The sequence below is a fragment of the Vidua chalybeata genome, chromosome 4 (assembly GCF_026979565.1).
Source record: "Vidua chalybeata isolate OUT-0048 chromosome 4, bVidCha1 merged haplotype, whole genome shotgun sequence".
Taxonomy (NCBI): domain Eukaryota; kingdom Metazoa; phylum Chordata; class Aves; order Passeriformes; family Viduidae; genus Vidua; species Vidua chalybeata.
In genome coordinates this window covers 51411196-51432779 of record NC_071533.1, presented here as the reverse complement: position 1 = coordinate 51432779, position 21584 = coordinate 51411196, and the positions used below count along the sequence as shown (strand labels likewise).

Sequence of the window (21584 nt, the reverse complement as noted above, 5' to 3'; positions counted from 1 at the left end):
TAATCACTTGCATACCTTTTTTAAGAAAATCGCTACTATTAATGCATTACAGAAAACCTTAAAAATCAGTCTCACATATTTCTCTTGTGTTTCTTTCCCCTTTTTCTTTATTTCTAAGCCAGATAATATTTTTTTACTATACTGTTCATACCTTTCTGAAGTTCAGTTTTTTACTACTCTTTTCTCCTCATAAAATATCAATTATGATTAAATAAATGAGTTTATCTTAAAATTAAATTAAATATTGACATGAATGAAATAATGCATCACTGAATTGAATCCAGTGTACTAAGTGTACAATATTCCTTAAATAACTGTTTCCTGCATTACCCCTGCTACTCTATTTTTGGCTTTATTTTGACTGTACTTGTATGCAATTTGTTATATAACATTAAAAAATCTCTAAATTTACAGTATGTATCACAAGATGTACAGTATGTATCTCTACTCACCTGGAAGACAAAAGGTGAATGTTGGTCTAGAGAAGTTAGAGTTGACTGCATTAACTCACCAGCACTGCAAGGAAAAACAATTGCAGGTACAAAGAATAATGACAGTGCATGCAGATGATATTAATTTTTTTATGGCAATCTGATAATTTCTACAGAGCATTATTGCACAAATTCCCTGATATATCATACAAAAAAGTGGCATACAATTAAAAAACCACGAACTGTGCACATGCTTACAGAGAGAACATCAAAATTATAATAGACTATTAGGAAATAATAATTCAGACCTTAGTAGCAAAGACCATTTTTGCAATTTTACCACAATTCCAATAAAAAAACACTAACTAAAATTAATGTTTCTTTTTTTTTTTTTTTTTTGAGGGTGTCTTGTATATATCAAGATGGTATCAAACCTTAGTGCAGTACTCACTTTGTTTAAAAGAAGACTACTTCACAGCTCATGATCATGTTTAGGCTTCTGAATTGAAGATATCTCTCTCACTTTTAAAATTATAAATTTATTTGAATTAATTTAATACTCTTCAATAATCACTTTCATAAATTTCATTGAGCAGGACAGAGGCCAGAACTGGCATAAAGAATTCAATAAAGACACAAATACTGTTGCACCTTAGTGATCTATTTTGCTCAGACTGAGGAACAACCAGTGGTTCAACAGAGCTCCTTTAAAGATTGGCCTAAGAACAATCAGTTACTAGACTAACTAGAAAGGGTCAAAAACAGATGTTTTGGTTTTGTTCAAATGAAGAAAGAAAACTTTAAAAGTCAATCCCACTAAATTCACACATTTCAGATTATTCAAAAGAGATGCAGAATCAAGACTGAGAACCTCAGACTGTCACAGATCATGCTCACAATATGAGAAAGCAAATAATACACTGACGTGTAAATGCCTTTTGTATGGTTTGACTACACAGAGACTCTGCCTAAAACCCCACTGGAAACCTGTGACAGGGACTTCCTGTGGTGCAGAAACATCCTCCCCCACCTGTGCTCCAAACAAAGGCTACTTTGGAACCATTTCTCCCACCACACAACGTCCTATGGCATGGAGTATCCCTTTGGTCACTTTGGTCCATCTGTCCTTCCTGTATCCCCTGCAGCCTCTTGCCCACCCCCACAGCTACTCGCTGAGGGGGCAGTGTGAGAAACAGAAAAGGCTTTGGCGCTGTGTAAGCACTGCTCACCAGCAATTGAAACACTGATGAGTTACCAATATGGGTTTGGTCACAAATTTAGACCATAGAACCATACAGACTGTTATGGAAAAAATAACATCCCAGCCATATCTTGGATATCCTCTTATATGGGTATAGCAGAACTTGCTGCTACTTTTGTCTGCCAGAGTGACCACTGGTGAGACAAAAACAAAACATAAATACTCTGTTTCAAACTATTAACTAGTGATAATTGCAGTAACTGTGGTAGTCAATATTTTAAAAGTAAAATACTAAGATTATTTGACATTGCAGGAGAACACTTTTATGCCTATATTCTTCAACAATGAAAAACAAGATTTTTTTTCCCCAGCATATTGCATGAAAATTAAATTTTTGTGAAAGGAAACAATTTTACATAGAAATGCTAATGTCTGATGCATGTTTGACTAGTAGAGAAATAGCAAGGTGATTTGAGTTGCAGTAAAAATAAAAACTGAATTTTCAATGTTCTAATGAGTTGAAGCTTACATTTCAGGTTTTAAAAAACACAGTTCTTTTGCAGCTGCTGTGCTTTCCTTGTGAAATTAATGTACTTCTATGTGATGAACTTAAGATTGTATGAGAAAGGTAAGACTTCAAGAAAATCAATAATTTATATAACTACTAGAAATGTGATGTCTCAAATGCTTGCAATAAAACCTCATTGGGAGACATTGCTTTCACACTACAAACTTTCAGTTCTAGGTAATGATACTAAAGTAAAAAACTACAGTTGAGAAGATGACATTTTCTGATATAGATTGATGTTAAAAACAGTACAATTAATTCATTTTTATACACGTTAATTTGTTAAATATATAAGTTAAATACTTTCCCCTGTAATGTTTAAAACTAGGGGGAAGAAACTTTTTAAATTAAAGATGTGATGGTAGTTTGGGCATTTTGAATCTAGATTTACTAAATTGAAAAACAAAATTCTGGTTAAAAATATTGTCATTCCTGTAATTCCTGTGTCTTGTTTAAAAGTGTCTAAACACAAGGGAATTACATGCATAGCGTCCAGACAGTAAAAAGTAGAAGACTGGAATACAATTGGGTTTCATTGTCATTCATAGAAGAGAGATGGACATTCTAAACATTGCATTTTCTCAATGTGTTGTCTCTTGATCTTGCTGAGGTGTATAAGAGGTGTATTTCTTTCCCTATAAAATCCTGGTAAAAATAGAAAAAGCAAGATAAAAAAATGAAATTTGGAAAGAGAACAATCATAAAAAGAGATGTCTTACATGTAATGTATATGCAAGACCCCAGACAACCCCTCTCAACAAGACTTTTAAAAGGGTTTATGGCTGTTCACATACTCTCAGATGCATGAGAGAAATATTGACAAGATATTCTCAAGTGGTTAAAACAACAAACTTTACTTGCAACTTCAGAAAATCAAAGAACTTTGGCAAAAGGTTTAAAGCAGCATTCAATCAACATAAAACACTACTCAACATATTGACTTAGCCCATTCTACTTAGCAAACTCTAAGCCCATTCAATTTTAAGTTACTCAAAAATTCTCAGAGGGAATTAGAAGAAGAAAGGGAAATAGACAGAAAAGATTTAGAAAAGAACAAACATAACTACCACTCCTGGTTCCAGCAGTGCTCAGCTGATGGAAGTTCCAAGAGGAGGTAAACTCAAGACATGTGCTCCCCTTGTTTTCCAGTTTAAACACCCCTTGGCTCTCCTGGGTCCATCCCCCATGTAGGACTTGCAGTCATCACCCCTCTTAGGAGCCGGGTTGGGGCTCCAGAGGTGGGGTGTGGAGCGTTGCCTCCAGTCTCCTGGTGGTAAGTGGCCACTGGGGGCTGGGACAGCAGCCCAGAGGAGGAAGGTGTATGGGGCAGTGCCTCACCTCACCAAAAGCAAGGCCTGATCTGCCTCTTCCCCTACACGTGCAAATGAAGAAATGTTTCGAGCCGGCAGGCAATCCCTCCAGTCTCTCACAGTATAAGACAGATTGCACAGCACTGCTCAAGAGTAATGATCATGTGCTTACTGCCAGCAGTAAAGGGGTATTTTGAGACGTGTCTTCAAAAATGTCTCCAGGGTATAGTTATAATCAATATATCAGTATAAGCCTATGGCCAAACCACCCTGAGAACACCTGATTTCATATGATCTCAGAAGTTTAGCTGGGTCGAGCCTGGTTAGTATTTGGATGGGAGACTGCCTGAAAATATTGGGTACTGAAGGTTATTTCCAACTTTATTTCTTGTGAGCGACTTTAACCTGCCAGACATCTGCTGGAAACTTGGCCCAGCAGAGAAGTGGCAGTCTAGGAAGTTCTTAGAGTGTGTGCAGGAGAGCTTCTTGTCACACCTGTCACAGCTACTGGGTAGGGGCTCCACTAGACCTCCTGTTTACAAAGAAACAAGGGATAGTGGGAGATGAGGCAGTGGGAGGTGCTCTGGGGTACAGTGATCATGGAATACAATTCTCAATATTCAGTGAAATAAGGGGGGGCATCAAGAAAATTTCTACTTTGCACTTTTGGAAGGCAGACTTCAGCCCATCCAGGATGCTGATTTGGAGATTACATTGGGAAAGAGCCCTTAAAAACAAAGATGTCCAGGAAGGATGGACAGCAAAACAATCTGTGCATCAAACACTTCTTCCAGTTTTGTATCATCAGTAAACTTGCTGAGTATGCACTTTGTCCCCATCATCCAGGTTATAAATAAGGAGGTCAAACTGTACTGGACCCATGCAGACTCTTGTGGTATACCACTGGTGACTGGCCTTCAGGTGGCCTTTGTCCTGTTGCTCACAGTTTCAGTCTGCTAATTCTTTCAGTATTTGGCTCATCTAACTGTTCACTAGCCCATTTTTAATCAACTTATCTGTGAGGGTGTTGTGGGAGAGAGCATCAAAGTATCAAAAGTAAGGATAAGCAACATCTACTGCAGTGCCCTCATATGCCAAGCCAGCCATTCTGTCAGAGAAGACTACATCCTTGCATTCTAATATTTTTATTCATTTTATGATGAGCATTCAGGGGATAAGAAGAATAACTTTGATAAACAGCAGCAGACTTAAAAATATGACTACTAATTCATGCATTATCTGGTATGTTTTTCATCTTCTCTCTGAATCTTCAGGTTTCAGAGGCAAATCATAACACCTGGTTATAAAACCAAATAAAATACACCAGAGTTAGCAGGTCATACTATCTTGGACACAAGTATATGACAAGATAAGTTCATCATCTAAATGTATGACTCCTTGTGTATTTCTGAGCACTTAACAGACCCTCAACCAATCAGCAAGCAGAAGTGGCAGGTATTGTCTCAAACCTATTCTTACACTGCCAAGTGTTCTAATAAGAGATAGTATTTTACCACATAAATTTCTTAAAAACTATTTTCAAGTTTGCAATATGAAGATGCTGAGTTTAACACATACTTTGATATTAATTTGTCCCTGACACATTTGGAAAGAGATAAAAATATATTTTGCTTGTTTTCTCATATTGTGGGAAAGTATGGCATGTCAAATTGAAATTTTTTTTCACAGTTACGTATTTTTAAGAAAAAAGACATATTTTTAAAATCACTAAACTCAGAATAGGACAACTACCATTGATAAAACAGACATCTTTCTGTATACCTTAGCTTTTAGTAATTAAGTGCTTGCTGGGCTGCTGGAACCTCAGATTTTATTAATGTCTTGCTCAGAACTGTGACTGAGCTGGAGACTTTCAGCTTCATAAAGAGTATCCTAATCAGTAGCTGTTGCAGCTATTATAAAGTAAACTTTTCCCTCCTTGCAAGGCCTACACCCCAGATGGATTCTCAAATAAAAGCCATAAGACAAACCTGCATAAGGTTATTCTTATGTACCAAGTCAATGCGTACTCACCTATAAAAAATGGAACAGCTGCATCAGGAGAGACAGTTTTCCATCAAATCTCTCTGCATGATAGGAAGTATTTTCATGTAAGGAGGTGGAAAGGACTTAAGGAAATAAAACAGACACATTTTAAGGTAAGCATTTTTCCCCTGTTATCTTTTAGGGCTCAACAATCTGTTACGGTATTGTAAACACTATAACAAACACTAATCTGTTTACATTAGGCCAGTACTTAGCTTCTACTTAGCTGCAAGTGGCTCCTACAAGCTGACGTTTCATTCAAAATAAACTGTTCTGTAGCAGACCCGAGGAGTGTTTAACCCAAATAGAAGCGTACTGGAAGTGCCACCCACTGGGGTGGGCAGCACTCCTCAACCCCCCCAGCACATATACATTCACCTGTAGCTATTTTACACCCTGACCTGATTCATCCATCCTGCTGTATTTTTTTTCCTGCTTTCTAAAAACATCTTCATCCCTCAAGCCCTCTGTCTATTAAAACACATGAAGATCCAAGTTTAAATCTGGTACATTTTTGTGTAAGATTATATCATAAATTAAAAAGACACTTCTCTATTGGAAATATTAGCATGTGGAATTACACTTAGCAAACATCCAAAATCGGTTTGAACTTTAATATTGTTTAACATCTTTTTATTATATTTTATCTTTTGTTGAAGAGTCACTGTAAATTCAACAAGGAAGAATGTAAATTGAATATCTTGCATACTATTATGAAATTGTTCATGTTGCTCTATCTGTTCAAACTAGGGCTATTAAAAAAAAAAAAACCTTAGCAAACTTTAATATTTCAAAATATAATTGTCAGTTTGGAGTAACTGCAGTTTTATAATGTGCTGCTATATAATGAATTTGTTCCCTTTAGGTACAATATACCCAAGAGTATTTTTCAGTGCAATAACTGAAGAACATCCCTTCTATTTTAGTATAAAGTGGGAATATTGAATCACTAGCTAATGAAAAATTACAGGACCATGCCAGCAATATAATGTAGCAGTAGCTAGAAAGCTATGCTGCAAACTGTGCCAACAGTAGCTTTATAGAAGAAAATTAAGTTCACAGAATACATTTGGGGACTTTTAGAGTTGCAAATATTGATTGTTATGCTTTAGATTGTCTCCAAGGTCCTGATTTTTCCTCCAGTGTAAACCAGGAGAACACAAATTTAGTTACAGTGAATTAAATCTGAGTGATAGGGCATGATATTCAAGTGCACAATACCCAAAGTATTGCTGTCAGAGTGTTTGCCCTCTAGTATGATTCATTTATTTTTTTTTTTCCTTTAGCATCTTTACAGGCCTAATTTCAAATTAAAACATGAGACAAACAGAAAAGTGTTCATGGTTCTGTCAAGAAAAAAAAGCAAACAAAAATGACTGAATAGCTGTGACACAAAAAATGTGTGCCATGTAGAATGCACTCTTTGCTTCTTTGCACTCTGCAGTGAAGACATTCAAAGTTGAAATTACGTGGTTACAGAGGTGGTGGTGAGTGCTGGTGTTAGCTTGTGGAGCTCTACACCTAGAGTACACAAGTACAATTCGGTATCAGGAAAAGCAATCCATAAAACGGTGGCATTACCCACACTGTGTTTTTTTGACATGAATGAACTCAACTATAAGGACCAGATATTATTGTATAATCCACCTTCTTCAGCCTTCTGTGTTTAGTTTACAGAGCTCATCTGGTTATTCAAAGGAATAATTATGGATGAAAGGAATCTACTTTTCCTTAATTACACAGCTTTTCTGTTACTTTTCAAAATGTGTGGATAGTAAGTGCTTAGGTTTCAAGACTATTTCTCAATACTAATTGTTACAATACCACTGTACAGCATTGTACTGTGGCTGTGAAATTTATTATACAATTTGCATATATAATGCATAATATAATTCACTGGCTGTGAAAATTTATCATATAAACATACATACACATATATGGATATATATTTTCAAGCAATACAGCATCACAAGACACCTGAAACGTAGTGAAAGGTAAAAGCAAGGATTTAGATGGTACTGAATATCTGTATGCAAAATTAGGTAAAAGAGCTGCTAAAAAAATCACGTTCTATCATCTCTATGCTCCTGTTTGTTCTTAGGGAATTAAATTCTTCCATGTAAAAAATAATGATCCTGCAATGAATTCATCCAATGGCTCAATGAGTTTCCTCTGGTAGATCCTCTAACACCTGGGGGGTTTTTATGGCAGCTGAATGTAATTTACTGGTTTATCTTCATGCTTTGGGATCCAAGTTTTACCTGGGAAAGAGTTAATTTTCTTCCTAGTAGCTGGTACAGTGCTGTGTTTTTGGGGTTTAGTATGAGAATAATGTTGATAACACACTGATGTTGCTGGGTACAGCTTACTTAAGCCAAGGACTTCCCAGTTTCCCACGCTCTGCCAGCAAGAAGGTGCACAAGAAGCCAGGAGGGTGCATGGCCAGGACAGCTGACCCAAACTGGCCAAAGGGAAGTTCCATCTCATAGAATGTCACACTCACTATAGAAACTGGGGAAGAGATGGGCCATCAGTCCCTGCTCAGGGATAGACATCAGTCAGCATGTGCTGAGCAACTGAATGGTGTATCACTTTTTTCTCTTGTGTTTTATTCCTCTCTCTACTTTCCATTATCATTACAATTAGTAGTAGTAGTATATTATTGTTGTGCTTTATTTTGCTGTAATTATTAAACTGTTCTTATCTTAACCCACAAAGTTTACCTTTTCTTTCTGATTCTCCTCCCCTCAGGGGAGGAAATTGGGCAGTGAGGGAGGGGCTGCATGGTGCTTAGTGCCCAGCTGGGGTTAAACCACAACATGACTGTATCTGTTTTTTGTACTTCTAAGAGGTCTTGCCCCCTGTATTTTTCCAATTGCTGGAAGTTGATACTAGCATTGTATATTGTTTTCACCCACAGTGAAACCAAGTCTATTGGTTTCACTCCTCAGTGAATTAGAAAGCACTCACAGCCTACAAATATTGCTGCTACCACAACACCTACTACTGTGGTATTTAGGAAAAGCCTACATTGTTGAAAAGTTCTTTACTATGGTATTTCTAAAGACATATGTGTTCCCTAAGAGAGATCTTTCAGAATTCTGTTTCTCTAGAAGACAATTTCTTGTATAAAAAGTGTTAAAATATGGTAAACTAGGTGTTATATGTACATTTACTAAATTGCTGAATATTGAAATTTTATGATGCAATCTTTTTCCACCTACTAGTCTGAATTGTTCTTGTGAAGAAGGTTTACTGGGTTTCTTTTTTTCTTTTTTCTTTTTTTTTTTTTCTTTTTTTTGTTCTGTACCTAGTTCATGGCTCAGAAATTTAGTCTGACATTTAAGCTAACCAGGAAATGGGATCTTCAGGTATTCAACCAAATCACAGGGTAGGAATTCCATATACATGCCTTTCTATATTTCTTTCGTCATGCCTTTAGTTAGATAACTACCTAGAGGCTTTTTAAATAGAGTATACAGGTTCTTTGAACCAGCAGATACCATTAAAATGTGCTAAGCACAGATGGCTCCATGATCTTTAGTTATGTGTAACCCTGTAAAATATTGGTAAACCACAATGGCTACATGAGTCATAAAAACATCTGTTGTTCAAATAGGTGGGCCCAGCTGGAAGTCTATGTTTTTAAAAATATATCTTGCCTTCTACAAAGCAGCACAGTCAAAAGAAATCACTTACTGGGGGGCAAGTCAAACTCCTCTGCATCCATTTAGCAGTACAGACCTCTCTGGGTGGACTGACACCCTGAACAGCTTCACTCATACTTCCATGACTTACCAAGCCAGGCATGGGTTTCCAGCAGCTTACATAGTTACAGGTAACTCATGCTCACTGAACCAGTTTATTCCATCTGCACTTAAAGGATTTCAAATTATGAAGAGCAATCCTTGTCAGACTTATTTAACCAACAGGGAATCATAGTGCCATTTACAGAGATGCCAGGCGGGACTTCTTGCACTTCTAAGGGACAATTCTATAGCAGTGCAGCAACCAAGTGCCATTTGTTGTTATTATGTCTAATGGAAACAATAATCTTCTGTTAATGAAGTTCAACTCATGATTTCAAAAAAAAAAAAAAATAGTGTTATGATGCCATGCCCAGAAAATGCAAGAGGAGTGTACAACATAAAAATTAGTATCTAAGGAAAATATCCACAACATAGTTAAAGAAAAAGTTATATTTATGTGTGTACCTTAATTATTTCTTCTGGGAATTTGTATCAAAAGAATCCCTAGGAAGGATTTTCCTATATAGAAGTCGAATCATGATAAATTCTCTGCTGCATCCCTCGTTGTATGCCATAGCACATGTCAGGAGCATACAGGAGAAAATAACCCTGTCCCTTCAGGGTCAGCAAATCATCATCTGTATTCAGGGAGGCAAGGAATAATATGGAATTCAAAGGAAAAAATATTTTCTGGTATCTACATTTTCTCTCAAACTGGGCCCTATCTGACCTTCAGCTGAAATATTATCCCCAAATATATAGAAGCAAAAATGTATTCTTACAGGAGTTGACATTTCTTGAGTCAACTTTCACTAAACTTTTATTTTTGTAATCATAATTCAATTTTATTTATTTTAAAATTTTCTGTTTGTTTTACAAAAAATGTGTTTGTTATCTATCAATCTTTGTAATTACTTATAAATCTTTCTGAATTTTCCCCTGCTGCAAATGCCCATTCCTGTGGCTTGCTGTTGCATAGTACAACACCATCTATTTCACATAAATGGAATGACAGAATGATGTACTGAATCAGCATGCAAGTATGTTATGAAGCAATTATGTTTGATGCTGCAGATGTGTTCAAATTAACTTTCTTCCCTGACTTCAGAAAATCTCCATCAGAGATTTAAGGTAGCATTTCTCATATTATTAAAAATAAATTACTAGCAAAACAGGGCAGAGATTGGTCCCTCTCTAACAGTTTAGAGTAGTGAAAGGGAAATCAAGGCTACTTCCCACAATTAACAATTTATTATACCCTGGTTTTGGCCCTGGACTGCATTTCATAAGCAGAAGTGTTTTAAAGTAATACATGCCAGTCTCTGAAAGGCTCACTATTTCAAGAATGAGATTTTTTTTCCTCCTCCTAGATGTCTGTAATGATTACTTTGAAAAGCTTGAGCCATGTACAATAAGGCATCATGTGCTGAAGTGGTCATCCTTAACCAGAAAGTTAACTAGCAAGTACCAGCAAAAAACTGAGGCCATGACTTTTTTTTTTTTTTAATACTAGCACTAAAACCTGTGCTAAAAAAGAGAAGAGACTTGACTCGTAAAGAGCTTGACTCTTAGAAAACATCAATATACTCTCTGAAAACCCTTTAACAGGACCAGTAGTCTTGTTAAATCTGCAATTACTTACTTTTCTGTAACATGAATCAGAGTAACTTTATCTCTTCAGTATATTTTCATTCAAAAAGAAAATGTGTTACAAAGACTTTTTGCATAGTTCGCTCAAGCATAGTTTGCTCAAATCGATATACATAAGGTCATAAGCAGAGTCACCTCAAGCCAAATAACTTAGTCTTCAAACATGTATAGAAATATAACTCCCATTTGAGTTTGGAATTTATTCCCTTTGACATGTACTGATCACAAAGCACCTAACCTTACTTCTAATGAAATCAATAAGAAATCTTCTGCACTCACTGCAAATCAGAAGTGCTACATTTTCTTTAATTATTTTTTTAAAGTTTTAATTGGCTGTTAGGTCACTTGATTTTAGTGCCTATAGCAAAAGTATTTATAAGTGACTGGAGAGTAATTTTGCAAGGAAGATCCTTAAGGAAGGATAATTCCATTATTTTAAATCCACTGCTTACCTGAAAGTAAGTACCCTATATTAGCTTCCTGAAGGATATATATGTGCTTGCCATCAAAGACAAGCTGTCAAAACAAGATCAAGTGCTGCTTAGGTTCACTTAAAAGTCAGCTTTCATTCAAAGGTGATGTACTCCTTGAAGGTGAACTGTGTGGAATCACATACATCCCTGTTGCAGTTCTGATTTTGCTTGTTAGTAAATGCCATGAATATTCTGATAATTTGCTAAGGTTAGCTAGAAGTTCAAAGTACATCTTAAAAGAAGCCCTGGGGATTGTATATTCTTCAAGGGTTAATTAGGTATGGTCAAATACAAAGCAGACAAACAAACAAGTGTGTAGAACAAATCATTAATTCTCTTGTGAGAATAGTATCAGCACTCTAGGTCAAAATACATCATTATGCACATATTGTTCTCATCTTTTAAAACATTACATTAAATGTACTTTCTATATTCAAAGAAAATCTTGAATGTCCAGACAATTAAAAATGTTACTAGGAAAAAAGTCAAAAAGAGATTCAGATACATAAACATACTTAAAATATAATTTTCTTTTTCAAACTCACTTTTTTGAAACAGCATATTCTATGGATAATCCCAGTGAAATAAATGGAACTTCTACATTCATGGAACATAAATTCTTGTTTACCAGAATGTTTTGTAATGGAAATATATTTTTAAGTGAGAAATGTGTATTCCTTTATGTACTGACAGACCTTGTTCCAGGGAGCATTTACTATGAATATAACCAATTGTCTGGATAATGCACAAGTTTTGTCCCCTTGTTCTTTCTTTTCTAATACATATTTCTTGCCTGTGATTAGGCCATGATTACATGTAGCCAATGCTGTCAGCAAATTATATATCTCCTTCAACATACAAATGTTTCTTACTTTCCATAATGTATCTTTCATATAATCACTGGCTAGTATTGGTTCCAATACAGCCAAAATGAGTTTTATTCTTGACATTCAGTGGGCAGGATTTTACCTTTTCTGCTATTTTTTTCTGCATTATTTTAGCAATACAGAACTGCACCTGTTTCTGATGGGATACATGAGATTTCTTCTTTAAAGATTATAAAGTCTTAGATATTTATTCTCAAAATTCTGCACCTAATTTTCCGGTATTCTCAGATTTTTGCAAACAAATGCATGCTTTCAGAGATATCTGTTACTTGCAAGGATGTTTATGAAGAATGAGCTATTTAGTTATTTATGAATGAAAGCAAATGAAATTATGCATTTGTCACAATTTTGCACAGTGGGTGATTTTCAAACTATGTAATGTGGACTGATATTCTCCCTCAGGTGTTTTAGCCTGATATCCATTTTGCATGCACAGACATAATCAAATTCCTAAGCCTTAGTTAAAGAGGGATCTTTTTTCTGCCCTCCCCCTACAGATTGCATCATTTTACAATATTACTATATTCCACTTCTTTCTTGTTGAGAACATTTGAAGGATTCTCTTGGCTTGGTGGCCAAAGTGTCATTTTACAGTAGGATTTTTTCTTTTTTTTTTTTTTTTCTTTTAAGATATTGAGACCTAATCTGTGTTTACAGTGGCACAAGAACTAATTCTTAATTCTTCTAAAAACTATGCCCCAATATGAGTATCAATCTGCTGAAGATTTACTTTCCCTTTAAAAAGGGATACATCAGGCATTTGATTAATGTGTGACTTAAAACCCAGTGCCATCCATATCAGAGAAAACCAATTATGAAATGGTATGATCACCTTCCCTCTTCAGCACCTCAAGTATAATCATGCTCATAAGTGTGACACCAAGTGGGTACATTTTCAAAGTGATAATTGAGGATTTAACCATGTGCATGATGTTACTGGAGGTAGTAGAGCCTAATTCTGGGACTTAGTTTCGAAAACCCACATCCTGCAGCAGGTTGAATAAATTTCACTTGGTTACTTAACTACTCATGATGAATGGGAAGAGAGACAAACTTTGTTTTTAGAAAACAATAGTGTGATAATAACATCATCTGTGAAAATGCCCCTAATTCAATTCATGCTTGGCAGACACTTTTACTATAATAGCAGTATCTCAGTTTCATTAAGAACTGCAGTTTCATTTATTTCAAAATCTAAATAAAAGGGGTATCTGGGCTCAATCCATATGCTCCTGAAAAAAGTCTATTTACTCTGTATCCTTCATTTAACTTGAAGTTCAGACTGTGAACTGTCTGCAGTTCCCTTTTCTCAGCTGCAGGAGACAAAGCATACTGGAAACCTGCATTTTAGACTTTTTCAGGTTTTTTTTTTTTTGTTTTAATTTTCACTGTCGGTTCTCCTGCTGGATTATACAGCTAGCGCTAATCTGTGACTTGCCCCTTCACCATCCTAAGAACCTTTTCTCTGAAGAAGCAGCAAGCTGATTCCCAAAATATAACCAAATTTCACAACAGTAAAAAAATCCCCTTGAGGGAGAAGGCACTGCAGTATTTTTTAGCAGAAGAAAGACAATGCATTGGGGAAATGCTTTGTTGGGAAAAAAAGAAAAAAAAAAAAAGGTAGATAAAGATAGAAAAGGAAATGAGTCTCCTGGAAAAAAAAAATATGGTCAGAGGTGATAAAGAGCCAGTCAAAACATCTCAGTTTTCAAGCTGATGAGGCAAAGGCAGAGTAACATAAACGCTGCAGTTAAAGTCAAAGGCAGTCGAGAATATGGTGTAATGTACTCACCTCCCATTGCATCCCTCACCATCTGCTATAGGTGACATAGTAATATATCACAGAATGAAGTGTGAAGTGCATGGTCAAGAGCCAAGATATTTCTTTCGTCAAGCAACTCCAAATAGAAAGTCTTTATTGATCAGTCAGAGCTACCTTACAGACTTCTACAACTCTAATTGGTGCTGAATGATCTTATGTTTTTATAACATTAAGATTGTGATGCTATCTAGCCTGGCAAGGACATGCAAAAGGTATAGTATCTTACAAGCTGAATTAATATCAGAAGGCAAGGTATAGCTCAAGGAAAGAAGTTAGTTGATAGCTTAGCATGATTTAATCTTCAGCCTGGGAGATGAGGTGGCTAAGCAGGTAGAAAATTGTATCAGTTATGAGATTGATTATAAGGAAGTGAATGTGTTAATGATTTCCTTTATAAAATTGGCTTTTCACATGACAACAATTACAAAAAAAACCCCACAGATTGCTTCCTTGATGTCATACTTGCAGACAGAATTAATGACTTAATAACTCCCGTATTAACATAATAGGCTAGTTAGCCTAATTCACTGGAAAACTAGAAGTATCAAATATTTTAACATAGCATAGTCATTGGTGAGGGTATTTTACTAAGTGAAAGGGAATTAGGTTAAATCCTAGGTAAAAGTTATTACTCATCTAATCCATTTGTCTAGAGGTAGCCAGCCTCAATCCAAAGGAATACGAATTATTAATAACTAAATAGGGATCTGCCATACAAAATCATGTGATGTGATCATCATCAACACAGAATTTAATTTTCTTGTCTCTCACTAAGTATTTAAAATAATTTTCACCATGCTTTTTGGAACACAATTGACCACAGCTAGGCAAACAAGTAAGCATAGAAGTAGAATGCTCCATAAGCTCAAAGTAAATGAATATTCATTTATTCATATTCATTCTTTTAGTCCTCTGAAAACAAGGTCTATTTGAAAAGAAAACTATTTTACCAAATTGCACAAAGTGGTACACACATAAGATATAAATACATCAGGGAAGATTTCCATGTCAAAATATGCTCATTTTCCATCTCCCTGTAGTCACTGGTTCTGAATGGAGTGTGTTATGGGTTGTTTATATCACAGATGGTACCTCTAAGCCCCAGTGAGACTATAATCTACCTCCACAGATAGTTCTTGCTGCCAAAGGTTTACAATCAAAATAAACAAGATTACTACAAATACTGCAAAGATGAGTCAAAACTGTTACTTCTGGGCAAATTATATCCCATTTGGGAATGGGACCTGAATGTCTTGGTATAGGGATTTTGCATATGAGATTGTCTATTCATACCTACAGTGGAAAGACAAAGCAGGACTGGTGCTCTTCTCAAATATCTCCAATTCTTAAAGCTGCTAAATAGCTTCAGGTTGATATTATTATATTCATGTTCTGTGTCAAATGGCACAATACAATTTTTCCCTGTATTACCATATTTTTTTTAACTGCATGAAAATATTACAAGTCCAGCCACATAGCATCATCATTTTTTTCTAATGAATTGGAACAAGTCACTGGATTACTCAGGTATGATGGGCTTAGTGAAATCTAAATTTACTGCATCGGGTGCAAAAAGAATTTCCCCCTTGCCATTGCAATATGAAAGGAATATAACCTGATCTGAAACAGAAGTCTAAAATCATAAAGGATCTGGGTCAATCTTGAGTTATATCCCAAAGGATAATGCCGTGACCTATGGAAACTCCATTTGTCAACTAAGCTGGATCACATGCTATGGGATTTCATGTGAAATCTGTTAAAAAATTCTTCCCCAAAGACAAAAACAAATGTGGTTACAATAACCAAAACCTTTATCGCTGATGCTTTTCATAATGAAAGAGAATTGTGATATTCTATCAAATTACGGTAATCGTTTCTCATTCCACAAAAAAACCAAGCAGATGTGGTTTCTTTTGCCAAAAATCTAATTACAATTTGCAATTGTCCTATTCCTGCATTCTATGTTTCGCAAAACAAGAACAAAACCTGATGTAATATTAAACTGTGAAACAAACAATAACATATCAGGTTCCAATAAAATTGCAAGTGTATCACATGCATCAAATAACACTGTAAGAAATTGTGTCTGTTTTTATCAAATAACCTCAAAAATCAGTCAGCTGCAGAAGCTTGGAAAGGGGACCATTGCACTATGCTATTTTCCCCCTCTCTATTCCTATCTGAGGCAGCTGCTGACCCATGTTACTTTTTGTAGTTTTCCAATGGCTTTTGCATAGGTCCAGGCTGCTTAGAGAATAAAAATCAGTGGCACTGAACATTATGCTATTTTGTGTGGTTATCACCAGAAAAGGTATGAACCTGTGGTCAATGTTATTTTCCTCTAGAATAGGTATTAGCTGAAATGACACAAGTCCAACATGAATGTTCAGTCTGACCAGCTACGAAAATAGTAATTGTATCACCAGAGAATATACAGACTAAGAAACAGTTGGAACAATGACATAAAAAAAGTCTGAACTAAGCAGAATTCATTTTAATGGGAAAGTAAGGATCACAACCATGATGAAAAGTAACTGTTTTCTGTATCCTTATTACATGCTTCAACTACTGTCAGTGGTTTCTGTTTCATTCCTGGGGAAAAGGGGGTTTTACAGCCATTCAAGTTGAATTAAACTTTTGGTAGGGAGTTGCAGATGATGTTTCATTTCTGAAATAATTCTTAGTACCATTTCTTTCAAGCCTCTCCATTATGCTGGGTCATATGACAGTAAAGCAGGTGCATTAAATGCATTTTCTAGTCATAAAGAGTATCAGCCTGCCAGAGAAGAGTCTGAATTCACTTGTAGTACAGCATATTTCAAAATGGAGCTTCCTCAGAATAAATGTTCTATTACACATGTATACTGGATACTTTAGAAGAAGTATCTACACCTCCACGACACAGCCTTTTGAGATCTGTGTGCTCTTAGGTTTTGAAAACCTAAGGTAGCAGGGAATAATTTTTTATTCAAACATTACGGTTTTTTCCTTGGAGGTTTAGGCAGATTTCTTTCTCTATATGAACCCATTTCTCTGCCTGTTACTGCAAAGAGTGGTAGCATCACACACTAAGAATTGTTGATATATAAGCCTAGGATGAATTTCTGTTCAGACTCAGATTTTTACAGAAAGTTTTTTGGAATAAATAAGCTTGTTTTTTATTATTGCAAAATTCCTGCAAAACTAGATAACCAACCTTGCTTGACCATAACATTTAAGAACAAGATGCTCAAATGGAAATCCAGGCCTGTAAAGGTCAGCATTAGCCCGTAGTAGAAGATCTACATAAGAAAGTAACTTAACTGAAAAAGAAACACAGAGCAGTGGCAGTTGGAAGGGATCTCTTGAGATCATCTAGTCCAGCTTCCCTGCTCAACAGAGTCACCGACAGCAGGTTGTCCACAGCAGTGCACAGATGGCTTTTGAATATCTTCAAGGGTGGAGACAGCACATCTTTGGGCAGCCATCTGGTGCATCAGCAACTTCTCCCAGTTTGTATCATCAGCAAACTCCTCCACTGAGGGTAAGTCTTCCTTGCTCCAGACTTCACCTCCAGTTTCAGGGGGCCTCAAGACCATACACTCTGATAAAGAGGACAAGGTGACATTAGAAATCTTGTCCTTTTCCATCTCCTTTGTCATTAGATGCCTTGTCCCATTTAACAGCAGACCTACATTTTTGATATTTTTTCTTGCTGCTGATACACCTGTAGAAGTTTTACTTGTTGTCTTTCACCTCAGCATCAACTCCAGATGGGCTTTAACTTTCCTGATCCCACTCCTCCATTATTTGGTAGTATCTGGGTTTTTTATTGTGTCATTTGTTCTTGCTTCCTTTTCATGTCGGTGTTTAGACAGGAACTCCCTGTTTAACTAAGCTTGCAGGAGGTGATCCTTGAAAATCATCCAACTCTTCTGGATCTCCTTTGTTTTCAAAGACTGTATTCCATAGAGTTATTGGAAATTCCACATGACCAAAACTGTACCCCAGATAATTAATCTTTAACTGTAATTTCCCAGATGATTCATCATCCACCCACAGACAGAACTCCAGGCAACTTCACTGGTCTCACACCAAGAGTAGATCCCTCTCCTCACCATCCTGCTCAGTCCTTCCTAATGAGCTTATATCCATCACACTCTCGTCATTGGAGCAATCCCATCACATCCCATAACTCCAATAAGATCATGGGGTCAGTGTTCCCCATGCCCCATGCATTTGTGTACAGGAATTGATTGGTGTACAATAATTTTCTGTCATATCTGAGGGAACAAATAACCATTTGTTCTACAAATGGCTACAATACTTAGAAAGAAAACTTGAATCCCTCAGAATGCCATTGGGAAGAACATTGCTCAAGTTTTTTTTTTACAAAAATACACATATTTTGGAGGGATGATGTAGTTAGCATATAGAGGAATGCTTAGTGTTGGTTAATAAACACTACTCAAACGCTAATGAAATTAAAATGAAAATTTCATTTCCAGGAAAATCACCTTGTCTTATTTTAGAACTTCTGAACAACAACTCATGTCAGTTCCTGTGACAACAAGATGAGGTACCATGTCATAGAACACGTTAATCAAACTCCATTTATAATCAAATGAATTTAAAATAGAATATATCTTAAAAGCAAAATTGAAAATTCTCTTGACTGCATTTTGCATACAGATGCTGAGTGCAGTATGATTAGATTAATTTATGATTTTATTTTTAGCTTGACTTTTATGGTCAAGATATTTCCCTCCTCCCTCACTCCACATGCCAATTTTTGCTTTAAACTACAGCCAATGGTGACAGTGTGCCATTATCTTCTAATATGGCTTGTGAGATTGCATGACTGGAAACAAGTCCAGTTAATTTTACCGCAGCCTAAATCAACAAATATTAAATAATTTCAGTCTCCTAATTTGCACCCAAACCAGGGCTTTAATTCTGTGTTTCCTAAGAGACACTAGGAGAGGACTATAACAATGCCTGGGTTGCGTGATGAAAACCACAAGTGGTTTTTTTTACATTTTTTTTTAATTTAAAACCAAGAGTCATTATACAGACTCACAGACTGATTTGGGTTGGGAGGGATCTTTAGGGAGAGGTATCTTGTCCAGCCCCTCTGCTGTGGGTATCTTTCAGTAGATGAGGTTGCTCAAAGCCCCATCTAGCCCCATCTGACCTTGAACATAGTTTATGGCTTAGCTACATGAATAATTTATCAATACCAGTTTACAAATGGTAAATTTTAAGGTATGTAGTAGCAGTCCACCACAAAAAAACACCCCAAAGTAATTGGAAGTACTTCAATCTACTGTGAAAGATTAAAAGAAACTTGAATTGCTTACACTTACCATCACACATTAGCAAATCCATATTTTCATGGCCCAGCTGCTATGCAGCATCCTTTTAGCCACAATAACTTGTTTTTATAATATTTCAAAAACTTAAAAAAATTGGAAAATATGTCTGTTTCTCCAGATGACCAGCCATGAAAAAACTTCTTCAGACTTTTAGACATTTTGTATTGCTTATAAGGTACTGAGTGCATTCTCTCCTATAAGTTTCTAGTGTTTCAGAAACAACAAAACTATGTCCTTATCTAATGGTCAGCAAGAAAGGATGAGTTAGACTGGCATATTTAAAAGCTTTAATTAAACATATGTGAGCAATACCATACTGCAATTATTTCAGTAATTTCTTTTAAAAGATAAATACAGACTGTTCAAAGTGTTGGCAAAATTAGTTTTATTGCATTCATTCCTACTAAGAAATATTTTAAAAATAGATACTTAGAAAAGTTTGTGAGTTTTTGCAAGATGAAATTCATTTGCAGAACGAAGGATTCATCATCTGGGATTTTCTGTTTGTAGTGTCTATTTGCCAGTGCATAGAGTATGAACTCCCCACAAGAGTAAGGTATAAAGTTTTAAATCATTCTCAAACAAAGTGACACAATTAATTCCAAACTATGATTTCTGTCAAGCTGGTTTATCACCACACAGTCACATATTGCAGATTTATACTATTTTGTGAAGGTGCCCTTGGACATCCTGACCCACTAACACCTAAAGACAAACCAGCTGTAAAAGTATGAAGGAACTCCAAAGGAATTTATTAGAAGACAGTAAACAAATGAAAAAACAGTGATGGTCCCACTCATGGAATAAATACTAATATACATTTGGTGATTTTTAACCTATTTTAATAATGAAGTGCATATTTCAAAATATTTGGTTTTTCCAGAATCTATTGTAAGAAATGGCATAATTATTAGAAATTTAGAGCCATTTTAGCGAAGAATAGCTAAAAACTTTATTTGGCTCATTTAGGAATAAATGGCAAGAGTCCTATTAGTGAGATTAGCTTCCAAGCTGGATAAGAAAATACAAATTAAATCCTTTCCTTCATTTCCAAAATATGCCACATATAAATGACAAAGATATATGTTATATTCAGACAATTGTGTTAAAAATTCAGAAATTAATAACACCATAATAACACTTTTGTTCTTTACTTTGAATTCTCTGTCATCCTTCAACATACACAGCATCCCTCCTTCTCTCTTCCCCTCTTCCTTCCCCTTCTTAAGACCTCTATACAGTATAAATAAAACATATACATATAATACTACAATATACACATTGCACATATATTGTAAAATAATAAGATTCAGTGGAAAACAAAGTATAGTCATTAACCTAACTTTTAGGAACTTGAAGAAAGCTGTTACTTAAAATGTCCACAATCAACCATTGACAGTATTTTGTCCAACACAATATAAAATAATAATAATAATAATAATAATAATAATAATAATAAAATAATAGAAAATAGTAGTAGTAGTAAATAATATATCATGGATCAGTAAGTACCAATGAACAAGAACTTTGTATAAAGCAGATATCATCTTCCATTTATTTCTCCTTAGATCACTTTATTTCCTCAGGGAGTAATGCCTTTCATCACATACACAATAGACTTCCTGCACAGCATAGGTTTATTTCCTTGGTGATTTGTTCCTACTTGTGGGGATAATTAAACACTGAATCAAATGACTTTGGGATATGATGGTTGCCCTTCAGTTTAAGTTTTCAAAACCAAAGTTGTTGTCTTTTTAAAGGATATGCATTAACACAACGTGTCAAGTAATGAATGTCAGTGAAATATCATGGCTCAGGATATGCAAAAGAAATAAGGCTAGATCAGTAAAACTTTCTGAAAAATGACAGGCATCAATTGCAGCTTTAAAGTTTCTTGAAGAGTAGCATGCACAGAATAAATACAGACCACTTACTACGACCTTGCAGACAACTCACTAGCACACAGACCACATTTTCAGAATCAACAATAAAAGCAACTTTAGCCCTCTGCATCACAAAATCTGTCTGTGCCAATGGCAACTGACAGATCGATGCAAATGCCCTTCCTAATTACCAAATTAAATTATATACGT

General features: G+C 35.6%; 1 pseudogene; it reads left to right on the top strand.

The window, feature by feature from the left end:
* Nucleotides 1–3762: 3762 nt before the first annotated feature.
* Nucleotides 3763–3881, top strand: LOC128787670 (5S ribosomal RNA; annotated as a pseudogene).
* The last annotated feature ends 17703 nt before the right edge of the window (nt 3882–21584 follow it).